General features: G+C 40.6%; 1 protein-coding gene across 2 annotated transcripts in view; it reads left to right on the forward strand.

Moving 5' to 3' along the window:
* The first annotated feature begins 13,181 nt into the window (after positions 1-13,181).
* The window catches only part of LOC124253056 (hemicentin-1-like), a 123,463-nt gene continuing 109,640 nt past the window's right edge, over positions 13,182-27,004 (forward strand). For both annotated transcript variants that reach the window (XR_006892082.1, XM_046686779.1), the window contains exon 1: positions 13,182-13,360. The gene's annotated coding sequence lies outside the window, so the exon portion shown is untranslated. The remainder of the gene's footprint in view (positions 13,361-27,004) is intronic.

The raw sequence follows: 27,004 nt of genomic DNA on the forward strand, positions 1-27,004 counted from the left end.
AAAACATCAGAAGATATGATTTCAGAGGTGACTATCAAACCCTACCTATAAACTTACAGATTTCAAGTATCTGGTGATATTTATGAATCTGATGTGCTTTCTCTTGTTGTAAGCACACGGCCAGCAGACTGAAGTCAACTATATACAAAACTACATATCTTGAAACAACAGTCAGTCACAAGCAGGCCTGGACAGTCAACTGCTGTATATATATGATGGTAGTAATGTTTGTATTCCACCCAAAATACTGACAGTTCTGTTGTTGGATGTAACAATGATTCACAATATGTAACAGTAATTCACAATATGTAACACGGAACATTCACAGTATGTAACAATGATTCACATTCACACTGTGTAACAATGATTCACATTCACAGTGTGTAACAATGATTCTCTTTCACAGTATGTAACAATGATTCACATTCACAGTGTGTAACAATGATTCACTTTCACAGTGTGTAACAATGATTCACATTCACAGTATGTGACTGATTCACATTCACAGTATGTGACAATGATTCACATTCACAGTGTAACAATGATTCACATTCACAGTGTGTAACAATGATTCACATTCACAGTATGTGACAATGATTCACAGTATGTTGGAGTAATTCACAATGTGTGAAGTAAATATGATTCTTGAATTTGTTGTGTCAATAAATACTTTAGATGGATGTTATCAGAACCATACCATTTGTGTTTTGGACCTTAGTATGTAGGAAATGGGATCTGCATGTACAATCAGTGATGCTTACTGTCAAACATTTTATTGCAATACACATACCAATATTGCAATATATTGCAATACAATGTATTTTCCAATACACAACCCTAGTGGTTGACACAAGTAGGACATGTGTACATACATCAACTTCATCTCTTAACACAAGCTTCAGCCGCTGAAGACCAGTTTTAAGAATTTTATTCACATGGGCGATCAGCTTCATGCAAAGATATAACACATGAACTGTGTGAATTACCTCAAAATAAAAGGAATTACTTCAAAAGCAGCTGTATGATATTTCAGGCTCTTCTACAGTACCAAAGGGTGGTTGGTTAGTAATATGCCAATGGACACCAGCTTTTAGGAATGTTACCTCAAACACTACATATTCATTTGTAGCTGTCTCATTAGAAGAAACTGTTTGGATTATAAATAGTAATTTGTTTTTGCAGCAATAAAGTGGGGAAAGTTCAAATAATTAACGATAGTCAATCATGTAGTGTTTCTTCGACACACCTACATGTAATTGAAAAACTAAAAAAATCAATATCACAAATAGACAAGTGACTTTAAGAAGAAAACAAGGAAGATGTTATACAAAAATCACTCTTTTGAGTAGAACGGTAAAAACGTCTCTAAGTACAATTTTCAGGGATTATTGAGGTGCTTCTTCCAGCACTGATGTCTATTTGCAGCCAATAAACCTGTTTGTGTCGCTGACGAACATTGCTGGCTGGATTTTAATTGCAATGAATGGCGTGTTGGTAAACATGATCTAGATAATCAATTTACAGCAGATAAAAAGGTCTTGGCAGACATTTAATGTGTGTACGAGATTCACTTTAGCTTTTGTTCCTGTCGTGGATCGTTCCGGCAGCATTCCCTGGCATCGAAGACTGTGGAGGAAATCCACTCCCGCCAGGAGTATGGTAACACCAGGATGGCAGATGGACACCCTCCAGTGTGCTCCGAGCAGCTGGCTCAGGAAGGAAAGCGAAAACAACCACTACATTATAAAGTCAAATGTCTGGCGCTGGAGTGCAGACTTCACCAAATCCCCATCCCGCAGATTAAGGAAAAGGATGCCCCTCATTGTTGAAACAACTGTCAAATATTATCAGGCAGGTCACTCCATAGAAGTGAAATCCACAGGTTCACTTTCCAGGACGAGTTGTAAACCTACCCCCACTGAGACAATGCATGTAATGTACACACATGCATTCTATCCTTGTTTTCCCTCCCCTCACCTCCCCTCACCATTAAACATCCCCTGGGAACATGGACATGTGTTTGTGTTTGAGTTCCATATCAAAATTGTTAATAATTGTTTAGATACAACAATGTATCACAGTTGATTTCAAACTAGATTACCACCTTGGATCTGATGGTAGGGAGAATATTTTCTTGATCTCAGTTAATGGCTTAAGTCTTGAGTTCCATAGCGGGAGTTCCATAGCGTTTCAAATGTGTGAGATATACATTGTGGTAGTGGGAGTTGAGCGGGCAAGATGAGGCTGACGATCAGTCGGATCGCTACCATGAAGATATCAGTTTGAGTGATGACATAAAGGTGTTTATTTGTGTTGTATATTTGAAGCATCTTCAGTGATATTTTTGTCTGATTCTCAAGATGAGATTGTTTTAAGACCACCCATCCCAGCTCAGAGTTCAGACATTTGTGAATTATTCAGTTCTGGTGCGTATGTGCATGCGGCAGGTGTGTGTGCAAATGTTCACAGCTGTGTGTGTGTGTGCATGTGTTCACAGCTCTGTGTGTGTGTGTGTGTGCGTGCGTGGTGCGCGTGTGCGTGTGTGTGAGTGAAAATGCATTGGTTGGAAAAGCTGTTAGAAACTTGTTGGAAGCAGATAAAATGGTCGCCAAAGTTTCAACTCGAGTTCTCCTTGCTACTGTAGAGGACGTGTTCAACTCAGCTCACTGTTTTCATAGACTACCCAGGCAGATCTCTGAAGGAGAGTTTGCTTTAATACAGTGCCTCAAGTTTGCAGTTTACAAATGAAGTTGATTCTTTGTTATTTAGCACAATGGAAATTTACTAACCACTTGTATGTTTTATGTCCCTTATCAGAAAAACATAGGTTGACCAACATAGGTTGTTTGGGACCTGTTCTAGCCAGGAATCCCACTAGAAAGACCAACATAGGTTGTTTGGAGACCTGTTCTAGCCAGGAATCCCACTAGAAAGACCAACATAGGTTGTTGGAGACCAGTCTAGCCAGGAATCCCACTAGAAAGACCAACATAGGTTGTTGGAGACCTGTTCTAGCCAGGAATCCCACTAGAAAGACCAACATAGGTTGTTTGGGACCTGTTCTAGCCAGGAATCCCACTAGAAAGACCAACATAGGTTGTTTGAGACCTGTTCTAGCCAGGAATCCCACTAGACAGACCAGCATAGGTTGTTTGGGACCTGTTCTAGCCAGGAATCCCACTAGAAAGACCAACATAGGTTGTTGGAGACCTGTTCTAGCCAGGAATCCCACTAGAAAGACCAACATAGGTTGTTGGAGACCTGTTCTAGCCAGGAATCCCACTGAAAGACCAACATAGGTTGTTGGAGACCTGTTCTAGCCAGGAATCCCACTAGAAAGACCAACATAGGTTGTTGGAGACCTGTTCTAGCCAGGAATCCCACTAGAAAGACCAACATAGGTTGTTGGAGACCTGTTCTAGCCAGGAATCCCACTAGAAAGACCAACATAGGTTGTTGGAGACCTGTTCTAGGCAGGAATCCCACTAGAATGACCAACATAGGTTGTTTGGGACCTGTTCTAGCCAGGAATCCCACTATAAAGACCAACATAGGTTGTTGGAGACCTGTTCAAGCCAGGAATCCCACTAGAAAGACCAGCATAGGTTGTTGGAGACCAGTTTAGCCAGGAATCCTACTAGAAAGACCAACATAGGTTGTTAGAGACCAGTTTAGCCAGGACTCCCACTAGAAAGACCAACATAGGTTGTTGGAGACCTGTTCTGGCCAGGAATCCCACTAGAAAGACCAACACAGATTGTTGGAGACCAGTCTAGCCAGGAATCCCACTAGAAAGACCAACACAGATTGTTGGAAACCTGTTCTAGTCAGGAATCCCACTAGAAAGACCAACATAGGTTGTTTGGGACCTGTTCTAGCCAGGAATCCCACTAGAAAGACCAGCATAGGTTGTTGGATACCAGTCTAGCCAGGATTCCCACTAGAAAGACCAGCATAGGTTGTTGGAGACCAGTCTAGCCAGGAATCCCACTAGAAAGACCAACATAGGTTGTTTTGGACCTGTTCTAGCCAGGAATCCCACTAGAAAGACCAACATAGGTTGTTGGACCAACACAGATTGTTGGAGACATGTTCTAGCCAGGAATCCCACTAGAAAGACCAACATAGGTTGTTTGGGACCTGTTCTAGCCAGGAATCCCACTATAAAGACCAACATAGGTTGTTGGAGACCTGTTCAAGCCAGGAATCCCACTAGAAAGACCAGCATAGGTTGTTGGAGACCAGTTTAGCCAGGAATCCTACTAGAAAGACCAACATAGGTTGTTAGAGACCAGTTTAGCCAGGACTCCCACTAGAAAGACCAACATAGGTTGTTGGAGACCTGTTCTGGCCAGGAATCCCATTAGAAAGACCAACACAGATTGTTGGAGACCAGTCTAGCTAGGAATCCCACTAGAAAGACCAACACAGATTGTTGGAAACCTGTTCTAGCCAGGAATCCCACTAGAAAGACCAACATAGGTTGTTTGGGACCTGTTCTAGCCAGGAATCCCACTAGAAAGACCAACATAGGTTGTTGGAGACCAGTCTAGCCAGGAATCCCACTAGAAAGACCAGCATAGGTTGTTGGAGACCAGTCTAGCCAGGAATCCCACTAGAAAGACCAACATAGGTTGTTTGGGACCTGTTCTAGCCAGGAATCCCACTAGAAAGACCAACATAGGTTGTTGGACCAACAGTCTCTGAGGAAAGACCAACATAGGTGATTGTTGGAGACAAATGTTCTTTGTTAGCCAGGAATCCCACTAGAAAGACCAACATAACATAGGTTGTTGGAGACCTGTTCTAGCCAGGAATCCCACTAGAAAGACCAACATTGGTTGTTGGAGACCTGTTCTAGCCAGGAATCCCACTAGAAAGACCAACATAGGTTGTTGGAGACCAGTCTAGCCAGGAATCCCACTAGAAAGACCAACATAGGTTGTTGGAGACCAGTCTAGCCAGGAATCCCACTAGAAAGACCAACATAGGTTGTTGGAGACCAGTCCCACCGGGAATCCCACTAGAAAGACCAACATAGGTTGTTGGAGACCAGTCTAGCCAAGAATCCCACTAGAAAGACCAACATAGGTTGTTTGGGACCTGTTCTAGCCAGGAATCCCACTAGAAAGACCAACATAGGTTGTTAGAAACCTGTTCTAGCCAGGAATCCCACTAAAAAGACCAACATAGGTTGTTGGAGACCTGTTCTAGCCAGGAATTTCACCAGAAAGAAAATAGGTTCCGGGGGAAGTAGTCTTGTCTGCAATCTACACAGTGAGATGAACATGTATTGCTAAAGTATCATTTATGCAGAAATACACCCGTTAAGATAAGTTTGAGCCATATAAACTAATATCTCAAAAAGAAACTAAGTTCTAACAGTTTTTCCATCTCCCACTAGAAAACATGAATTGAGTTAAATGTATGTGGATTGAGTCAGACAGATGATACAGTTTGCCACAATCAGCCACTAATGAAATATACGACTGTACACACAGTGTCAGTTTCACGTCCCGACAGCTCTCCGTTGCCCAATGAAATAGACAAACAACCAGACATCCATTGCAGTTTGGGAAACAATAGGATTCTTGATGGTGTTTTCAAATACTTGGTGGAAATGTTGGATAACAGGCATTAGTCTCACTGATGATGTTATTGTGTTCGGAATGGACATCATGCTCAACTTGAGTTCTACAATAGACTCGGGAATTGAAATAAATTTGCCTGTTACTTGCCTGCTGTTGTGAACCATTTCTACATTGATGAACTGTTTTCAGTAAATACATTACCCTCGTGTTCTATTAGGTTTACTGTGCTGTCTTCGTACTATCTGCTTCACAACTAAAGTTAATGCAAACAGTTCTGATTTTGTTGGCGATTATTGGATCATTGTTTCTGTGTGACTGTAAGAGGAGGATATTATTTTGAAGAATATTTGATGGACACATTTATATCATGTTTAGGTAATTGGAACAAAATGTTTTTATTGTTTTGTTTGTTTTGTTGCAAATAATACATCATGTATTGTAGGAATTATAGTTGAACACTCAGTTACATTCATGGCTGTTTTGATGAGTGTTTCTCTCCTAGGTCAGGCAGTGTGGTGTTCAGTACTCTAGGCCTCTATGATGAAATTTGCATTATACTTTCTCCTAGCTGCAATAACATGTAGTTACAGAATTCTCAGTATTAAGCACCCCATAGCCAACACAAGTCTGTAACCACACTGATGATATTCTTTCTTAAAATATTTTGCTGCATATAAGTATGCATTTTTGGTGCACTTTTGTGCTGTTATTTGTTATAACTTTTATGTCCTGTTTTTTATGAGAAATTACATTGAATAGCGCATTCTTTAATGATTGCAGATGAATAAACAAAGCATTAATTTAGTCTCATTTCATATTTATTAAGGATGTCACGATACATAAGGTTCATGAATCGACACATATCATGATACCCATGTCACGATTTGATACATATCACGATACCTATTTTCGCGGCATTATTGCGTAAATTTAGTTACATTTTGAACATTAATGTTACATATTTTATAATTGTCCATGAAAAGATCAACAGTTTTTATTCTCAGAGATTAAAAAGTTCTAATTTCCCATCTTTGTGCATGAAATATAATTATTTATAACTCTCATAACATCAAAAAACATGATACAATTGCAAACTGTAGGCGATACATAAACATATTGATGCAGTTTTGAATGTATCGATAATTGTATTGTCTTAGAAAAGGATCGAAGCATTGATGTATCGTGGCATCCCTAATATTTATAAATCTGACCTTATATCGATTCATAGTCTCTCGTACAGACCCTGAAGCAAATATATCCAAGAAAGTCCATGCAAGTCTAGAAAATGTGGCAAGTCTAGATTTCCTCAGCTTCAGGAAATGAAGAAAGTCTCAGGGCTCCTTTTCATTATATTATATTTTTCTTTACTATGAACATTTTTCAGTAAAATATGTTCATTTCAGAGACTAGTTGTTAGTCTAATCGATTCAGAAAGTAGTTGAATTACACAGCTGAGAGCAACTGACAGCTGACTTCAACTGTTATATAAATATATATGTTTACTGTCCATATCAACTCAGTTCTAATACAGACTGAAGCAGATGTCTTAACATCTCCTGACTCCATTATCTCACGATCACAGATTACCATAGAATGCATAACATCAAAGCGTGACAAATTGCTGAGCTTCTAGCGACAGTGCTAGAAAGGTGAGATACGCTGATGCAGGTGAGATAATTGCTCCATTACAGTGGTGTTCCCCCACACAAGGTGTGCGGGTGTCCTCTGGGCAGTCCGCTGGGCCGTGCAGGTTACTCCCCCGTCTTGGAGTCCCTGCAGTGGACACCTGGAGGCACCGGAGGGAGGGGTCTGCCTTATAGTCAAACAGGAATCCTTGTTCTTAGTTAGATGTTCAGAGTCCAGAAACAGTTGGAGGGAGGGGTAATCCTTTATAACCCACTTTCGATCAAACACTAAATGGCCATGTGGGCCTGTGTGTGAGAGCGCACATAAGTCTCCAAATAATCATCATCATTATCCTTTTTAAATACTGGAAAATTTCCATGAAGAAGTAATTGCAGCAAATTACTTATAATTCTTTAATATGTGTATCTGTTGAAAACATTATTTATTGAGGTTGTTTCATTCCTTTTTCTAAAAATGTATTATGACAATACAAGAAAGCTATCACACAGAAAGTCAGTTAACACAACTGTTAAAACACAATTTTTTAGATTTTCTCAAAGTTATGTTTTTATGATAACACAGAACTTGGGGATATTTCTGTGAGTAAACAGTATGAGACAGTCATATGACCTGGTCAAACCAAGCACCACAAACCTGGTCAAACCAAGCACCACAAAACGCATTTGATACACCTGAAGTAAAATGACAACTTGTCTCTGAAATGAACATATTTGACAGAAAAAAATTGAAAAAATAAAATGTAATGAAAGGGAGCCCTGAGACTTTCTTCATTTTCAGAAACTATGGAAATCTAGACTTGCCCCATATTCTAGACTTGCATGGGCTCTCTGGAATATATTTGTTTCAGGGTCTGTATGACAGACTACACTTCAAGGTAATAAGTAGCAGTCAACAATTAGTTTTCACCAAGATATCCAAACAGAAGATGTTTATTGTTTGACAGAGAGCAGATTACGAATGAATCCAGGCGACATATCTTGACATTCCAGTGGACAGCCAATTTGCCGGCTGCTGAGACAGGGACAGTCGTCCTCCATAATTATCAATGACTTCCATGATTTTGTTATGTCTGTGCGGACAATAGTTCAGAGTGGAGTGGCGAGGATGCTATCATAAGTGCTACATCAACTAATTACCACGGTGACGGCCCAACCTGCCTCTGCTCCAGGGAACGTGATTCAGTGATGTATTGGGAAGTCTTGAATCATCGTTTAGTGGGTATTACTTACGGATATGTCTAATGGGATCTTGTAATGAATGATATCATGAATCTGAGTTAATGCCTGAATCAGGGTTAAATCCTGATTGTGAATCAGCACCTGTCACAGTGTTAGTCATATGATTTGGTCCATCATAGGTTCAGCAGGCCTAGTGAAAGAAAAAAAATTAATACAAATAGTTATAAAGGTCAGAGTGCTCTACACTTATGAATTTCTGTTTTACTCACTCACCCACACACTCACACACACACTCACTTACTCACCCACCCACATGCCACTCACTCACTCACACACTCACACATGCACTCACTTTCTCACTCACCCACTCACTTACTCACTTACTCTCTCACACACTCACTCACTCTAGTTGTGTATGCACAAATCTGTCAGTTTTCATTATGATGACATGGAGAACCTCGTAACAAGCCATTAATCTTTTTTGACACCTTCCAAGTATATATCAGGCTTACCTGACAACTACTCCTCATACCCTGCTTGATGAAGATGAAGTGTAGACGGGTAGAAAAAAGTTGCAATTCTTATTGATGTTTCAATATTAAATAAGGGCTGAACAATTTTATCTTGTTGCATACAGGTGTAATTCTTGTGTTTGTTTTCATTCTGGTTGTACATCATTCTGACAGGATCACATGTACACAGGTTGGCTGACTGCCAACGTCATATGGCGTTACTGTAGTTACCTCCACATGTGTATCATTATGGAAATCATCATAATAATCATCATCATCACCCTCGTCATTATCACCTTCATGACCAGGGATAACTCTAGTGGACATTGACAGGCAGTAACACAGAGACACGGCTTACTGTCAGGCCAAACACAATGGCAACTCTCAACAGTGGTGGGCTTTTGGAAAACATCATGGCCATTTACCAAAATCTGATGGGACACTTACACGTTTTCTCTTGAAATGGACCAGGATATAAAAGCCATTTTTGAATTGATGATATTGATGGCCACCCAACCTAGATCCAGGTGTATCTACCTGTGTAGTTGTTCCCCATCGACCCTGATCCACCTGGCAGTGTCCACCTTGATGTCAGCTGTGCCACATAGACAGCAGGATGGAAACACATGTGGGCCTCCATCTCACTCACTGACCAGACGTCCATCTACGTAACAAACTGAGAAACTGTTGAGTGAGTGAGTAAATATCACATCATTGTTTCACTTATATACCATGTCATCTAGGTGTGAGAAGGAAGCGGTGCAGGTCTTCATGATAACAATGGTGATGGTGCTCACTTTAGTCTCAACTGAGCCAAGGTTTGCAATGCTAAAAAATGTGGCAGTCAGATTAGCCATGATGATAAATGCATTAAGGGGGCAATACCTGTTCTACCACACTGTCAAGGGGACATAACAGTAGCCATCAGTGCAGGAAGCAGGTAGAGATTCTTCTGGTTCAGACAGTAGCCATCAGAGCAAGAAGCATTTACAGACTCTACTGGTACGGACAGTAGCCATCAGTGCAAGAAGCAGGTAGAAACTCTACTGGTACAGACAGTAGCCATCAGTGCAAGAAGTAGGTAGAAACTCTACTGGTACAGACAGTTGCCATCAGTGCAAGAAGCAGGTAGAAACTCTACTAGTACAGACAGTTGCCATCAGTGCAAGAAGCAGGTAGAAACTCTACTGGTACAGACAGTTGCCATCAGTGCAAGAAGCAGGTAGAAACTCTACTGGTACAGACAGTAGCCATCAGTGCAAGAAGCAGGTAGAAACTCTACTGGTACAGACAGTAGCCATCAGTGCAGTGCAAGAAGTAGGTAGAAACTCTACTGGTACAGACAGTAACCATCAGTGCAAGAAGCAGGTAGAAACTCTACTGGTACAGACAGTAGCCATCAGTGCAAGAAGCGCAGGTAGAAACTCTACTGGTACAGACAGTTGCCATCAGTGCAAGAAGCAGGTAGAAACTCTACTGGTACAGACAGTTGCCATCAGTGCAAGAAGCAGGTAGAAACTCTACTGGTACAGACAGTAGCCATCAGTGCAAGAAGCAGGTAGAAACTCTACTGGTACAGACAGTAGCCATCAGTGCAAGAAGCAGGTAGAACCTTTACCATCAGTAGCCATCAGTGCAAGAAGTAGGTAGAAACTCTACTGGTACAGACAGTAGCCATCAGTGCAAGAAGCCGGTAGAAACTCTACTGGTACAGACAGTAACCATCAGTGCAAGAAGCAGGTAGAAACTCTACTGGTACAGACAGTAGCCATCAGTGCAAGAAGCCGGTAGAGACTGTGCTGACAGTAGCCATCAGACAGAAGCAGGTAGTAGCCATCAGTGCAAGAAGCAGGTAGAGACTGTACTGGTACAGACAGGTAGCCATCAGTGCAAGAAGCAGGTAGAAACTGCTGGTACTGGTACAGACAGTAGCCATCAGTGCAAGAAGCAGGTAGAAACTCTACTGGTACAGACAGTAGCCATCAGTGCAAGAAGCAGGTAGAAACTCTACTGGTACAGACAGTAACCATCAGTGCAAGAAGCAGGGTAGAAACTCTGGTGGTACAGACAGTACTGGTACAGACAGTAGCATCAGTGCAAGAAGCAGGTAGAAACTCTACTGGTACAGACAGTTGCCATCAGTGCAAGAAGTAGGTAGAAACTCTACTGGTACAGACAGTAGCCATCAGTGCAAGAAGCAGGTAGAAACTCTACTGGTACAGACAGTAGCCATCAGTGCAAGAAGCAGGTAGAAACTCTACTGGTACAGACAGTAGCCATCAGTGCAAGAAGCAGGTAGAAACTCTACTGGTACAGACAGTAGCCATCAGTGCAAGAAGCAGGTAGAAACTCTACTGGTAGAGAAGTAGCCACTGGCACAGACAGTACTGGTACAGACAGTAGCCATCAGTGCAAGAAGCAGGTAGAGACTGTACTGGTACAGACAGTAGCCATCAGTGCAAGAAGCGGGTAGAAACTGTACTGGTACAGACACAGTAGCCATCAGTGCAAGAAGCAGGTAGAAACTCACTCAGACAGTAGCCATCAGTGCAAGCAGGTAGAAACTCTACTGGTACAGACAGTAGCCATCAGTGCAAGAAGCAGGTAGAAGAAGAAGGTAGAAACTCTACTGGTACAGACAGACAGTAGCCATCAGTGCAAGAAGCAGGTAGAAACTCACTGGTACAGACAGTAGCCATCAGTGCAAGAAGCAGGTAGAAACTCTACTGGTACAGACAGTAGCCATCAGTGCAAGAAGCAGGTAGAAACTGTACTGGTACAGACAGTAGCCATCAGTGCAAGAAGCAGGTAGAAACTCTACTGGTACAGACAGTAGCCATCAGTGCAAGAAGCAGGTAGAAACTCTACTGGTACAGACAGTAACCATCAGTGCAAGAAGCAGGTAGAAACTCTACTGGTACAGACAGTTGCCATCAGTGCAAGAAGCAGGTAGATACTGTACTGGTACAGACAGTAGCCATCAGTGCAAGAAGCAGGTAGATACTGTACTGGTACAGACAGTAGCCATCAGTGCAAGAAGCAGGTAGATACTGTACTGGTACAGACAGTAGCCATCAGTGCAAGAAGCAGGTAGAAACTCTACTGGTACAGACAGTAGCCATCAGTGCAAGAAGCAGGTAGATACTGTACTGGTACAGACAGTAGCCATCAGTGCAAGAAGCAGGTAGATACTGTACTGGTACAGACAGTTGCCATCAGTGCAAGAAGCAGGTAGATACTGTACTGGTACAGACAGTAGCCATCAGTGCAAGAAGCAGGTAGATACTGTACTGGTACAGACAGTAGCCATCAGTGCAAGAAGCAGGTAAAAACTCTACTGGTACAGACAGTAGCCATCAGTGCAAGAAGCAGGTAGATACTGTACTGGTACAGACAGTAGCCATCAGTGCAAGAAGCAGGTAGAGACTGTGCTGGTACAGACAGTAGCCATCAGTGCAAGAAGCAGGTAGAGACTGTACTGGTACAGACAGTAGCCATCAGTGCAAGAAGCAGGTAGAAGCTCTACTGGTACAGACAGTAGCCATCAGTGCAAGAAGCCGGTAGAGACTGTGCTAGTACAGACAGTAGCCATCAGTGCAAGAAGCAGGTAGAGACTGTGCTCGAAATGACACAGTGTTGTCACAACCAGTGATGCACATCAGTGAATGAGGGCGGGTTTGTAGAAACATACCGTGTGGCTTCCTAAATACACCTAGATACTGTTGAGGCTGTGGCTGGAATGTTTAGAATATATAACATATGTGACATAATCATACATATATTGTAGCAGATTGACTGCATTCAAGTCTTGCATTATTGTGGGTTAAAGTATTTGCCTGTTCAAATTGTTTTGAATTTCTTGGATCTGAAATTTACATTTCAATGGCAGTAGTGAGATGATTTGATTTTTTTTTTAGCCAGAAATAACACACATCAGTTCTCTAAAAAGTGAAATATACAACTTCATAAAAACATGCTTAAAAATATCACCTTATCGTATATGTGAAAAACATCACCTATAGCTTGTGTTTCTAACTCTAGGGTGAAACACATACATAGCAACCAAAGTTATATTCACCAATCAATACACTTGTAATTGTCAGTTGATAAATGTTATAATGCACAGCCTTATAATGAGGGAGGTAGGGAGAGGGAGACAGACACCCTACTCTCAACAGTGCCCACTACTCTTGACTCCTGTAGGGAGCTGGGACTTTACTCAATGAATTTATCAGCAGTAGCATGTTCCACTCTATCGACAGAGTGTGAGTAGCTCCGCTAGCATTAAAGGTACCCTGAGGAAGAGAGAGGTGCTGCTGTACATGGCCTTCTGTTTGCTTGGATTACGATCAGACGAGATTGATTAGGAATTTTAGCATTAACACCAGTTGTGTTTAAGGACGGACTTTTACCTCACCTCATCTCATCACAGGTAGGGAAAGTATCACTTGATTGTGACTTTTCTTTTTCTGTTTTCATGAACAGGTGCAACTTTCTTCAAGGTTTTTGTTTTCGTTTGTTTGTTGGCTTGTGAACGTGTTTATGTGATGGAGCTGCGATTTAGACAAGGATGTGTTTTGTTTGTGAGTCTAGATGTATTGGGTTGATGTTGGCGATGTAGATTAAATAATATGTATTTGTGTTGTAAGCAGACGGGTAACTGGTGAACAAATACGTCTGCTCCAGAGGAAGCAGGTCCTACCTGACAGTGCTGACATCATGCTGCTGAGTGACAGACGGATGTAATGTGTCACATCGCGATATTTCTCTCATGACAAACATATTGGACAACAGTGTTGTGGACATATATATTCAGTTTTCCCTTTTATAAGTTTTAAGTAACACAATTTATTCAGGAAAGTCAAGTTTAGGGAGAGCTATATTATGATGATCAAGTCTTGACATCACGGCATGGGTAGAAGTGTTGAGTCAAATATTTATACAAATAACTGTAAAATATTAAACATACTGAGATACCTTATCAACAACAAGTGAATGTATTAACATCTTGACTTACAGGGATAGTTTTGAACCTAATGTTCATGCTTTAAGGAAGCATCACAGAAATATTTTGGAAAGGGAAATTTCACTGAAATTCTAAATATATTTGATGCTAAAAACGTTTTATGCAAGATATCTGTTTGAAAGCTAAATTTGTTTGCTAAAAACACAATGCCTGGAATTAAATCGATTGATCACATACAACTTGAAAACATACTTTAATCTGCACACCATTATCTAAGATTTCCTTTATCATGATCCGTGTCTAAGGTGGTTGATAATGTGTTATGGTATTACACTTCTCATTTACTGATAACGACAATTACGTGAAATTTATCACTCTGTGACATTCCAAGGTCTGATACTAAAACCACGTACTTCATGAAGGAATATAGTTACAACATTCAAATTCTGTAAATAGATGAAGACCCATTCAGAGATGAATAAAGACCGTGGTATAGTAATGATATTTGACTTTCATCCTTGGTATTGTGTCTAATTCCTGATGTATTTGATAGAGAAGGAATTTAGCTCTCTTCAAACCCTATTCCCCCCACTGAAGTTGTGATAAGCTCCCTGTTAATCATCAGCTCCAGCTAAATACACCTACTGTGCTGTATGGCTAAATAATTTGTTGTCTCTTTTGCTAATATTGATGGCGTCTTATCACAGTGGAGTAGTGTGGAAAGTAGTTCTGAGACCCACAATTGTGACTTCATATTGGGGACATTAGTGACGTCTGCTTCGCCATTTGTTCACATCCTTCTGGGCCTCTTTGTTACTTGGTAATCTTTAATCTCATGCAGAAGAGAATTTGGACGCTCACTACATCTTCTCAATAAGAGTACAGTGTCTTTATAAAGATGACTTTAATTTTCTAATTCTCTCCTTGTCTCCCAAAGTTTATTTAACGATTCTCTCTTATCTTTGGTGATAATGTTTTCTGTTTACTCAGAAGAAAGCAATACAGTGTGTTAGCTGAGTGGTAATGTGTAGCCTGTCATGCCAGAGGGCTAGGTTTGATTCCCAAAGTGGGTCAATGTTGCAACTATGTCTACCATGACTTTGCTCAATTACTGGTATAAAACCATACTCACTCAATCAGAATAAACACTCAGTACCAGTGGTTGACAAATTCATTAGTGTCTGTAACTCATCTCTTCTCTCTTTCCTCTCACAGAGATTCATGTATTAAATGCTTCATGGAAGAGAGATTCAGGTTATCATTAGGCGGAGATGTTATTGCTCTCACAGAGAAAAGGGGTAAAGTTGATCCTTGCTTCATACAATATGAACTGAACTCTCCCCTCTGTGGTATATTCTGTATTCTATTGTTCCCAGAACCGAAAGGTTCAGTTCATGTTTAGGAGATGATATAATCTTCAGTATGTTGGAGGAGTTACTTGCATCCTTTCACCAGCGAAATAGGAAAGACTCATCACGAGGCTGTCCAGATTGTTGTGTGATTCCCATCTCTGTCCTGCCCTAAATTTTCATTTCAATGTGAAATAATACCAACTTTTCTTATCTCAGTTTTCCCCACTGCAGTGGATATTTATGCCCTAATGTGATAAAAAGAACTTCTTACCATTGAACTTTCATAGCAAGAACAGGTCTGCTTGGTGTCTCTTTATCTTCATTTATTGAGAATTTGTTTCCAAAACAACTCAGTCTAGCTAATTAATTAAGAAACCGTTACCAAATTATCTTCATTTTGAAAATTAAAAAAAAAAGTACTAGAACTTGTACTTTACTAAGAAAGTGTAATCCCAAATATTTCATGTTAAAAAAAAAAGAAAAGGTTCCCAATTAGTGGAAGACATGTTTTTTATCTATATATACTACCCATCGAAAGTTTAGACTCACTTAAAGAACTCACTATATGTTATAGTGGTTACATCGAAGATGAATTTCTTTACAACTTGGGGGAACCAACTGTAAACCTTATGTAGATGGGTTGCAAGAGGATCATACATCAAAGTGCTGAAAGGCATATGCAAATATCGTGCATGTGAACAGCTGCGTTTTGGTGTTGAGTTTTGTAAAGAATTCGCCAATTTTCACTGAGTTTTACCATTTATTGAACTCATGACAATAATCTGTTCAACGTTACGATTTTGTTTTACAATACATCAGTTCATTTGTAAACAGTACCTTTAAAATGTATGGAATATTTTACAAAATCTAGTTTAGAACAGTTGACTGAAGTAAGTGGCTACATTTACACTAGTGAGTCTAAACTTTTGATGGCTAGTATATTTTGATCATTTCTTTGCCAAACTGCCATCTACCCTTGAAGATCTGGGTTAGAATTGGTCTTCAATAACCCATGCTTGTTAGTTCTCAACTTACGGGATCGGGTGGTCAGACACATGTCATCATATCCCGCTTGCGTAGATCCATGCTCATGCTGTTGATCACTGGATTGTCTGGTCCAGACTCAATTCTTTACAGACAGACACCATTTAGCTGGAATATTGCTGAGTGTTGTGTTAAACAAGCAAACAAACCTGTGCTCTCTTGCTGAAAATGGAGGGCCTAAGAAGGAGATATATTTGCATAATCTCCAAGAGGAGAGAGGTTCACTTCGTCTCTAGGATGAATTCATCATTAGGAGGAGACATAGTTTTTAAGGTACAGAGTATTTATAAGTATGAACTGAGATTTATCATATGAACTAAAGCATTTATCCATAATATAAGCGTATGACATGAAAACTTGTTTATCATACCAAAATGACATAAGTATGTATACAAATTAGATGACCAGAAGAGCATGGTTTGATTTGAACTCAGTGAAATCATACCGGAGATTTCATCAAATAACACAGAATCATTGTTGTTTCCATTATTTAAGTTTCAATTATTCTCCAAAACTGTTCAAGTATTGAAAAGATTATCCAAGGAACTTTTATCCTTAAGATCCTAGATGATATATATGTAAAATGTCATCAGTGTAAAATTTGCGGTAAAATTTGATGTATTTATTACTTGATGGAAAAACAGTAATGTGAAAATGATAAACAGAATTCATATGTGTTTTTTAATATGGGAAATATTAACCTTTTCCCATTTATCAGTATTTGCTGTGCCAAAGGATCAGCAAGCACTGATTAAGTAAGACTCTGTTGATATTTTCCACATTAAGATCGCTTGTGATGAATATTCTATCATCTATATAAAAACCTGGACAGGTGGGGATGTTAATACCACTCACTCACTCACTCACACATTAAGATCGCTTGTGGTGAATATTCTATCATCTATATCAAAACCTGGACAGGTGGGGAGGTTAATACCACTCTCTCTCACTCACTCACTCTCACTCACTCACTCACTCACTCACTCACTCACTCACTCACTCACTCACTCACTCACTCACTCACTCACTCACTCACTCACTCACTCACTCACTCACTCACTCACTCACTCACTCACTCACTCACTCACTCACTAAGGACAGAAAGTTGATCTTGATAATGCTTCTCCAACCCACATTATCCTAGTTCTTCATGTCCGCCTTGCACATCAGGACACATTGATGTTTTCTTTACCAAATATAATACCACAAGTGATTGTTACAGCTTCGACACAAACTTAACACTTGATGCTTTTTCCTTTTTCCTTTTTTATGAAGACAATTGTTAAAATTCTCCTTCTTTTAAGATCCCAAACATTTGAGTCTTTTCTTTCACTTAAAACCATGAGTTTCTTACATTTAACGTTTCAGCTAAGAAATTGAAAATCATTGATTTCCTTGTGTGTGCCTCTAATTGATTTGAATTGAATCATTGAATTGTAACTCTGGAAGGTTGAGTTTGATGTTGTTTGGAGTTTTGTTGGTTTGAGTGACATGCTGAGGACAACAAGCAGCAATGTGGGGAACATTACAAACCCTCAAAGTTAAAAGATTATTTATGGCTGTAAGAACAAACATTTTGAAACTGGGATCCAATAGAATTAAATCTGAACTTCAAGCAACAAACACAGTTGTTCTGTAACAATGGAAACGAGCGAGAATGTTGTTTTATGACATGTAATGGCATCTGGAATACATGGAGCTAATGCAGGCCCTCGGCTGTAAGGTGCAGCCTTTGACTTGGGAGACTTGTGGTTTGTAAGCCCAGATCCATTAACTAGGTCTGCCACATACCTGTTGTCAAGGTAGAGGGGAATTCAAGGTAAAGGATGGAGGGGGATCCCCAGTATATGGGGATCATAGATGGAGGGGGATCCCCAGTAGACGAGGATCCCAGGTTGAGGGGGGATCCTAGTTACAGGAGCATGAATTCGAAGATCCCTTGTAGATTTCCAATTAGAGGAAGATCACAGGGGGATCCTCAATAGTCACAGGGGGTGATACAGACATCATGGTTTCTGATTGACACTTATCTGACAAAACTTGCACCAAAAGATACTAGCAGTGATCATGTTTTTGGAAGGAAATGAAGGGATTGATTGTATATTTTTAGCACCACTCTAACAATATTCCAGTTATATAATTGTGCTTGGTAAGTAATTAAGTGTGGACCAGACAACCAATGATTGATGATACAAGCATCGATCTGAGCAATTTTGATGTGATTATGTGTGTCAAACAAGTCAGTGAACCAGAAACTATTGTTAATGAAAATAAAATATCAAGTCAAAATTATAATTGTAGATTGTTGTCAACCAACTTGCACTAGACTGTATTCTGATCAGCAATATCTCATCACATTAAGTGTGTCTGTTACTCACTGTTAGATAATATTTGTGCTCATGTTTCTCATCTGCTGCAAGAAACATATCACTAATTCCAAGAAGCATCCTGAGCTAAACCTTGCTTGTACAAACTCAGCATTTCCTGCATCTGATATAAAGCTGTAGTTACAGAAGAACCCAGATAACAGCACATAATGCCCAGCAAATCAAAGGGAGATAACTGTGAACTCACTGACCCCATTGACATATTGGTGATGTGAATATATCTGACATTTCTATCAAGTCCATCCAAAGCATTATATTAATACATGTTTTTTTATAATATGGCAAGAATATTTCAGAGGGCAGCATTAGTTTGTGAAAATCTAGTGTCATTACTGATTTTCTTAGTGATTCATTGGTATTATTTTTTATCAGTATTTTGCCTTTACACCATATTGAATCTGTGTTGAAAGGTAATAGACGCATTGTTCTTGATGTGCTGGTAATTAATCCCGACTGAGGATCAGGTGATCTGGCTCTTTGTTGCTCATGTCAGCCACTTGGTTACCTTGGCCAGACTTGATATGGTAGTAGCTGCACCAACAGTACCTCACACTAGGTTACCTTGGCCAGACTTGATATGGTAGTAGCTGCACCAACAGTACCTCACACTTGGTTACCTTGGCCAGACTTGATATGGTAGTAGCTGCACCAACAGAACCTCACACTTGGTTACCTTGGCCAGACTTGATATGGTAGTAGCTGCACCAACAGAACCTCACACTTGGTTACCTTGGCCAGACTTGATATGGTAGTAGCTGCACCAACAGTACCTCACACTTGGTTACCTTGGCCAGACTTGATATGGTAGTAGCTGCACCAACAGTACCTCACACTTGGTTACCTTGGCCAGACTTGATATGGTAGTAGCTGCACCAACAGTACCTCACACTTGGTTACCTTGGCCAGACGGTTACCTTGGCCAGACTTGATATGGTAGTAGCTGCACCAACAGTAACCCTCACACTTGGTTACCTTGGCCAGACTTGATATGGTAGTAGCTGCACCAACAGTACCTCACACTTGGTTACCTTGGCCAGACTTGATATGGTAGTAGCTGCACCAACAGAACCTCACACTTGGTTACCTTGGCCAGACTTGATATGGTAGTAGCTGCACCAACAGAACCTCACACTTGGTTACCTTGGCCAGACTTGATATGGTAGTAGCTGCACCAACAGAACCTCACACTTGGTTACCTTGGCCAGACTTGATATGGTAGTAGCTGCACCAACAGAACCTCACACTTGGTTACCTTGGCCAGACTTGATATGGTAGTAGCTGCACCAACAGAACCTCACACTTGGTTACCTTGGCCAGACTTGATATGGTAGTAGCTGCACCAACAGAACCTCACACTTGGTTACCTTGGCCAGACTTGATATGGTAGTAGCTGCACCAACAGAACCTCACACTTGGTTACCTTGGCCAGACTTGATATGGTAGTAGCTTCACCAACAGAACCTCACACTTGGTTACCTTGGCCAGACTTGATATGGTAGTAGCTGCACCAACAGAACCTCACACTTGGTTACCTTGGCCAGACTTGATATGGTAGTAGCTGCACCAACAGAACCTCACACTTGGTTACCTTGGCCAGACTTGATATGGTTGTAGCTGCACCAACATAACCTCACACTGGGTCACTGGGTCCTCAGGAATTTCTTCATTGTGATTTACTTTCAGGTATCTAAAGTTCTGTCGGTTGTCCTTTATTCAGCAGGTAGTTATGGCAGACTATTTTCACTCATTTATAGCAGGGGTTTGCTGCAAACACTGACCTAATGGGTAGAGGAAAACCTGTAACTTATTACTGATGACCACCCACAGTAGCTACTGGGCCACCTCACATCCCGACCAAGTGGAGGCTGTGAAAGGGGGTGCACACTATGCCCAATATAAAGATATGATACGTTGACATGTGAGGGGTCTGTGAAAAGAATGTGTGTGCAGCCCCCACCTTTCCTAACCCCCAGCCCCATGCCCCACCCCTGACATTGGTGCTACCAGTCTCAGGCTCCAGGCCCCACGCCCCACCCCCTCACACTGTTTCCACCAGTCCCAGGCTTGCAATATGATAAATACATTATGGCCCTGTTTCCAGTCCTAGAATTACTAAGTGGGGATGTAACTGCTATTGATATGAAAAACTTCCAGGGGGTGTTTTTAAGAGCAGGGTACTTAACATGTTTAAATGTCACTAATGTAGATTGAACATGTTTTACAAGTTGTGACAGCCTTTTTCTTGAGAAGATGTTTGAAAGATGTTGAAGGGTAGGTCTGCCCCTGCCTTGATTTAATTTAACTATGTTGTATGAATATAATCAGTGTCTGTGTCATCCCCCCCTATCCTTTCCTCCAATGGCCTGGGGTGTAGCGTTTTGTGTAAGGCACTTACTGTGCTCCATGCTGACAGGCCAATTAAACTGTCAGTAAAAAATGCAAAAAGTGACATAACCATTGAAAGAAATATGTTATAAATCCTTCACATTTTGTATGTTAGATGCACAGCAGTGACCCTGTCTGTTTGCTCCAAATGGGATGCACATTAGATTTCTTTTGCGTATCTCTGTGAACACTCTAACCAGGCAAGAAACAAGCAAACAGAAATAAGAAATTGAAATGTTTTCCACAAATCTGAGAAATAACACAGCACATTTTCGACAGCCAATCAGCTAATGCTTCCCACACGCAAGTTTCTGAGACTGAATACCATTTGGTGTGAAACACAAACCCATGTGTAAATAATGCAGTAAGTTTGGTCATGGTGCGAGCATTGTTACCACTCGTGACATGTTCAAACAATTATCTCAAATGTTTGGTACACGAGGGTAGTCATTTCTCGCCAGATTCTGATGACTGTGAGACATGGTATATCTCACACATATGGCTGATATTCAAATTATGCAAACAACAAGAATTCTGGTAATTCCTAATCACAGGTTGTTTTCGTATTTCTGGTGCAGTTTTATTTCTTGGAATCTTAACTAGGGTTTTCATTTGAATTCTTTAGTGTGGATTGTGTAAAATCAAAGTGGTACACAAACTCAACAATGTGTGTTTGGAGGGCTGCATTACAGGTAAAAAAACACAAAATAAAATTGGCATTTCTCTGAGTGGGTTTCACTTAGTTACTTATTGAATCCAGACATTATTCTTAAATACTGTAATCTTTGCCCCAGGATTCAACCCAGTGTGAAACATGTGCCCTAGGATTTCACCCAATGAATGATATGTGTAACAAGTGCCCTAGGATTAAACCCAGCAAGTAATGTGTGTAACACATGTCCCAGGATTTAACCCAGTGAGTAATGTGTGTAACATGTGCCCTAGAATTTAACCCAATGAATAATGTGTGTAAGATGTGCCCTAGGATTTCACCCAATGAATGATATGTTTAACAAGTGCCCTAGGATTAAACCCAGCAAGTAATGTGTGTAACACATGTCCCAGGATTTAACCCAGTGAGTAATGTGTGTAACACATGTCCCAGGATTTAACCCAGTGAGTAATGTGTGTAACAAGTGCCCTAGGATTAAACCCAGCAAGTAATGTGTGTAACACATGTCCCAGGATTTAACCCAGTGAGTAATGTGTGTAACACATGTCCCAGGATTTAACTCAGTGAGTAATGTGTGTAACATGTGCCCTAGAATTTAACCCAATGAATAATGTGTGTAACATGTGCCCTAGGATTTAACCAAGTGAGTAATGTGTGTAACATGTGCCTTAGAATTTTACCCAATGAGTAATGTGTGTAACATGTGACCCAGGATTTAACCCAGTGAGTAATGTGTGTAACATGTGCCTAGAATTTAACCCAATGAATAATGTGTGTAACATGTGCCCCAGGATTTAACCCAGTGAGTAATGTGTGTAACATGTGCCTTAGAATTTTACCCAATGAGTAATGTGTGTAACATGTGCCCCAGGATTTAACCCAATGAGTAATGTGTGTAACATATGCCCAAGGATTTAACCCAATGAGTTACATGTGCCCAAGGATTTAACCCAATGAGTTACATGTGCCCCAGGATTTAACCCAGTGAGTAATGTGTGTAACATATGCCCAAGGATTTAACCCAGTGAGTAATGTGTGTAACATATGCCCAAGGATTTAACCCAATGAGTAATGTGTGTAACATGTGCCCAAGGATTTAACCCAATGAGTTACATGTGCCCAAGGATTTAACCCAATGAGTTACATGTGCCCCAGGATTTAACCCAGTGAGTAATGTGTGTAACATGTGCCCAAGGATTTAACCCAATGAGTTACATGTGCCCAAGGATTTAACCCAATGAGTAATGTGTGTAACATGTGCCCCATGATTTAACCCAGAGAGTAATGTGTGTAACATATGCCCCAGGATTTAACCCAGTGAGTAATGTGTGTAACATGTGCCCCAGGATTTAACCCAGTGAGTAATGTGTGTAACATGTGCCCTAGGATTTAACCCAGCATGTAATGTGTGTAACATGTGCCCCAGGATTTAACCCAGTGAGTAATGTGTGTAACATGTGCCCCAGGATTTAACCCAGCATGTAATGTGTGTAACATGTGCCCTAGGACTTAACCCAGCATGTAATGTGTGTGACAAGGGTACTATGGCTATGTTTAGACATACAAAGGCTTCTAATGATATTTCTTTAGACATACAAAGGGTTCTAGGGCTAGGTGTTTAGTTCGACTAAGTCATCTGCTGATGTGATCATCTCTGCCACTGACACATCTCATTTCAAGCCTTCTTCCACCAGATGATCTGCATAGTTAGATTCCCGGCTTCCCAGTGATATTGTCAGGGAGGACATTCCCTGTGTCTGTCTGTAAACAGATTACAAGAACTATTGGCACTGACACTAACCTGAGATCATGTCGACATTCACGCCATTATACCTGTCTATGTATGTGCAATAACAACAATGCTTTTTCATAGTAAAATGTAATTTGGCCTGCAGAAATTTAAAGTGACTGACTGACTGACTGAGTTTAGTTTTACGCCGCTTTTAGCAATATTCCAGCAATATCACGGCAGGGGACACCAGAAATGGGCTTAACACATTGTGCCCATGTGGGGATTGAACCCGGGTCTTCGGCGTGACGAGCCAACGCTTTAACCACTAGGCTACCCCACCGCCCCTAAAGTGGATGATATAAGCAATTATTTAATACATTATCCAGTTGTTCTTTGGGACTCCTATGTATTTTGTGTTGGTAATTTGTAAGACATTACCATATAGAAATGGCTTGCACTTGTCTATGTAGAGAGGACAGTTCTACATGTTACAACATGTGAGCGATGAATGCTTCCATAATTGATCATATCCAGTCTTGGGTGGTAATGATGTATGGATGCAATGATATATGAATCCACAGTTTAAAAAAAAAAAAGGTATTGAAATGTGTACTTTACTGGGAAAGTGTAGTTAAAAAAATAATATATTTTACACATACAATGATCAATTTAGATTTGAATATGATGTTAAATGCTCATATGCTCATATTTAATTATCACCTTTAACTCTGTGCATGGTAACAAAATGTCCTTGTTTTATATATATATGCCCAAACTTTTTTAATAAGATTTTTGTAAATGTAATATGTGATGAAAGTGGATATTCTAAACCAAAATGTGATTATGGATGTAGTAAAACCAACGATAAGCCATGATCTACCCTGAAATCCCAAATGATAAACCAAAAAATTTTCCAGTCAGTTGCACCAATGACAAGAAGGGGTTCATCATGAATTAGGAATGTCACAACAACCTCCTACATGCACCACTGTCACGGGATCAACCCCATTAACACCGGTGACAACTGAACGCCAACATAGGATTAGATTCTTAATCCTCCAAAATAACACTGTTGCCACAATTTACAAATCAAGTCATGAACTGTAGTGCCTCCTGTATTGTGCTGCCACTTCCACCAAACAGCACCCTCATCATTGTCTAGAAACAGAAGTAACCTGCTAGAGTCGGGTACCACACAGCCACATTGTGTAAGATTCCCCCCTCCCCTCAGCCTGTGTGTGGGTCAGGCACAGCCTATACTCATGTCTGTCCCTCACCGTTATCTCCCATCTCCTCCAGCACCTTAATAACTACCTACACCCTGCCACTCAAGGTAATCCTGCTGGTAATGATCAGTTTAAGACTGAAGTCAGGGTAATTTCTACAGTGACTTCTGTACCTGGTTCTCCCCCTGTGTGGGGGGCCAGGACAGGAGGTGCCAGCAGGTGCTCTAGCAGGTGCTTGATCCTACTGCCAGAATGTGCTTTCATGGAAAGATATGAAGATACCTGCTGTAGTCAGATATTTAAGCCTCATTACTGTTGTAACTTGTTTAACCATGTGGAATCCCTGTTCATGGAGTTTTTGCCTGCTGCTCAGTTTAGTAAATGTCTTCTGTTGTAAAGGTTGTTTTTTGTAAGAGTTCACTGTTGGGTGAGACATCTAATTTGTGGACTGTGACCTCGATATGTTGGTTTGACATCATGTGTGGGTGTATTAAGTTCTGTAGGTAAAGTGAAGTTGACTGAGTCAGGGAAACACATATTTATGTATTCTGTTTTTAATTATCTAGCAATACAGTAGGTTTAACTTTTTTTTAAATGGTAGCAGTGAATCTTTTTTAAGTTTGTCTAAAAATGGTTAGTTGCGATGTGTAACGTTATTGTTCGTAACTTCTTAAGAAAATTAATTTGTGCGTCTGCACAGAATACTACAAAAGAAGGAAAAGATTTTGATGGAAGTGTGCTTGTTCCAAACCCTGAAGTATGAGAAGTTATTATTGGTATTATGTGAAACCCATCCCTGACTGGAACACACTGACTTACATTGAGTCCTTGAAATGCCTATATATCTACAGAAGAAATAGAAGTAACATACACATGGAGGCCAGAACAATGCTTTAGTTAAGGCAGGCTAGACTTACCAAATTATACTAGACTTTTGAATTCCTTTTTAATTCATTCTCTTGTCTCACAGACAACAAGCTGACCTGCGTGTCCAAGGTTAAATAGTTAAGATTTACTTATAGGTAATAACACATGAAGATCCGGGTTAGAATTGGTCTTCAGTAACCCATGCTTGTTGTAAGAGGCAAATAACGGGATCAGGTGGTCAGGCTCGCTGACTTGGTTGACACATTTTTTTGTATCCCAGTTGCGTAGGTCGATGCTCATGCTGTTGATCACCGGATTGTCTGGCCCAGACTCGATTATTTACAGACCACCGCCATATAGCTGGAATATTGCTGAGTGTGGCGTTAAACAACAAACAAATCAACTTATAGGTAATAACCACTGATCTGTAAGTGATAACCATTGGTCTATAGTGTTTATGGTTAACCTTGTTACTGTGTATGACCTGACCGCCTGTGCAGGTGGAGACAATGAGTATGTGCGTTGACCAGTGTTACCCACAGTTCCCGCCCCCCACAGACGTTATCATTCCATTGAGGATGTTCCTAGTCAGGTGTGATGTTAAACATGGCCCCGTGTTGCTATATCCATACACTAGTCAGGTGTGATGTTAAACATGGCCCCGTGTTGCTATATCCATACACTAGTCAGGTGTGATGTTAAACATGGCCCCGTGTTGCTATATCCATACACTAGTCAGGTGTGATGTTAAACATGGCCCCGTGTTGCTATATCCATACACTAGTCAGGTGTGATGTTAAACATGGCCCCGTGTTGCTATATCCATACACTAGTCAGGTGTGATGTTAAACATGGCCCGTGTTGCTATATCCATACACTAGTCAGGTGTGATGTTAAACATGGCCCGTGTTGCTATATCCATACACTAGTCAGGTGTGATGTTAAACATGGCCCGTGTTGCTATATCCATACACTAGTCAGGTGTGTTGTTAAACATGGCCCGTGTTGTTGCTATATCCATACACTAGTCAGGTGTGATGTTAAACATGGCCCCGTGTTGCTATATCCATACACTAGTCAGGTGTGATGTTAAACATGGCCCCGTGTTGCTATATCCATACACTAGTCAGGTGTGATGTTAAACATGGCCCCGTGTTGCTATATCCATACACTAGTCAGGTGTGATGTTAAACATGGCCCCGTGTTGCTATATCCATACACTAGTCAGGTGTGTTGTTAAACATGGCCCCGTGTTGCTATATCCATACACTAGTCAGGTGTGATGTTAAACATGGCCCCGTGTTGCTATATCCATACACTAGTCAGGTGTGATGTTAAACATGGCCCCGTGTTGCTATATCCATACACAGGTAGTCAGGTGTGATGTTAAACATGGCCCGTGTTGCTATATCCATACACTAGTCAGGTGTGATGTTAAACATGG

Source organism: Haliotis rubra, unplaced genomic scaffold (genome assembly GCF_003918875.1).
Source record: "Haliotis rubra isolate DU_JTF1 unplaced genomic scaffold, ASM391887v1 Scf114, whole genome shotgun sequence".
NCBI lineage: Eukaryota > Metazoa > Mollusca > Gastropoda > Lepetellida > Haliotidae > Haliotis > Haliotis rubra.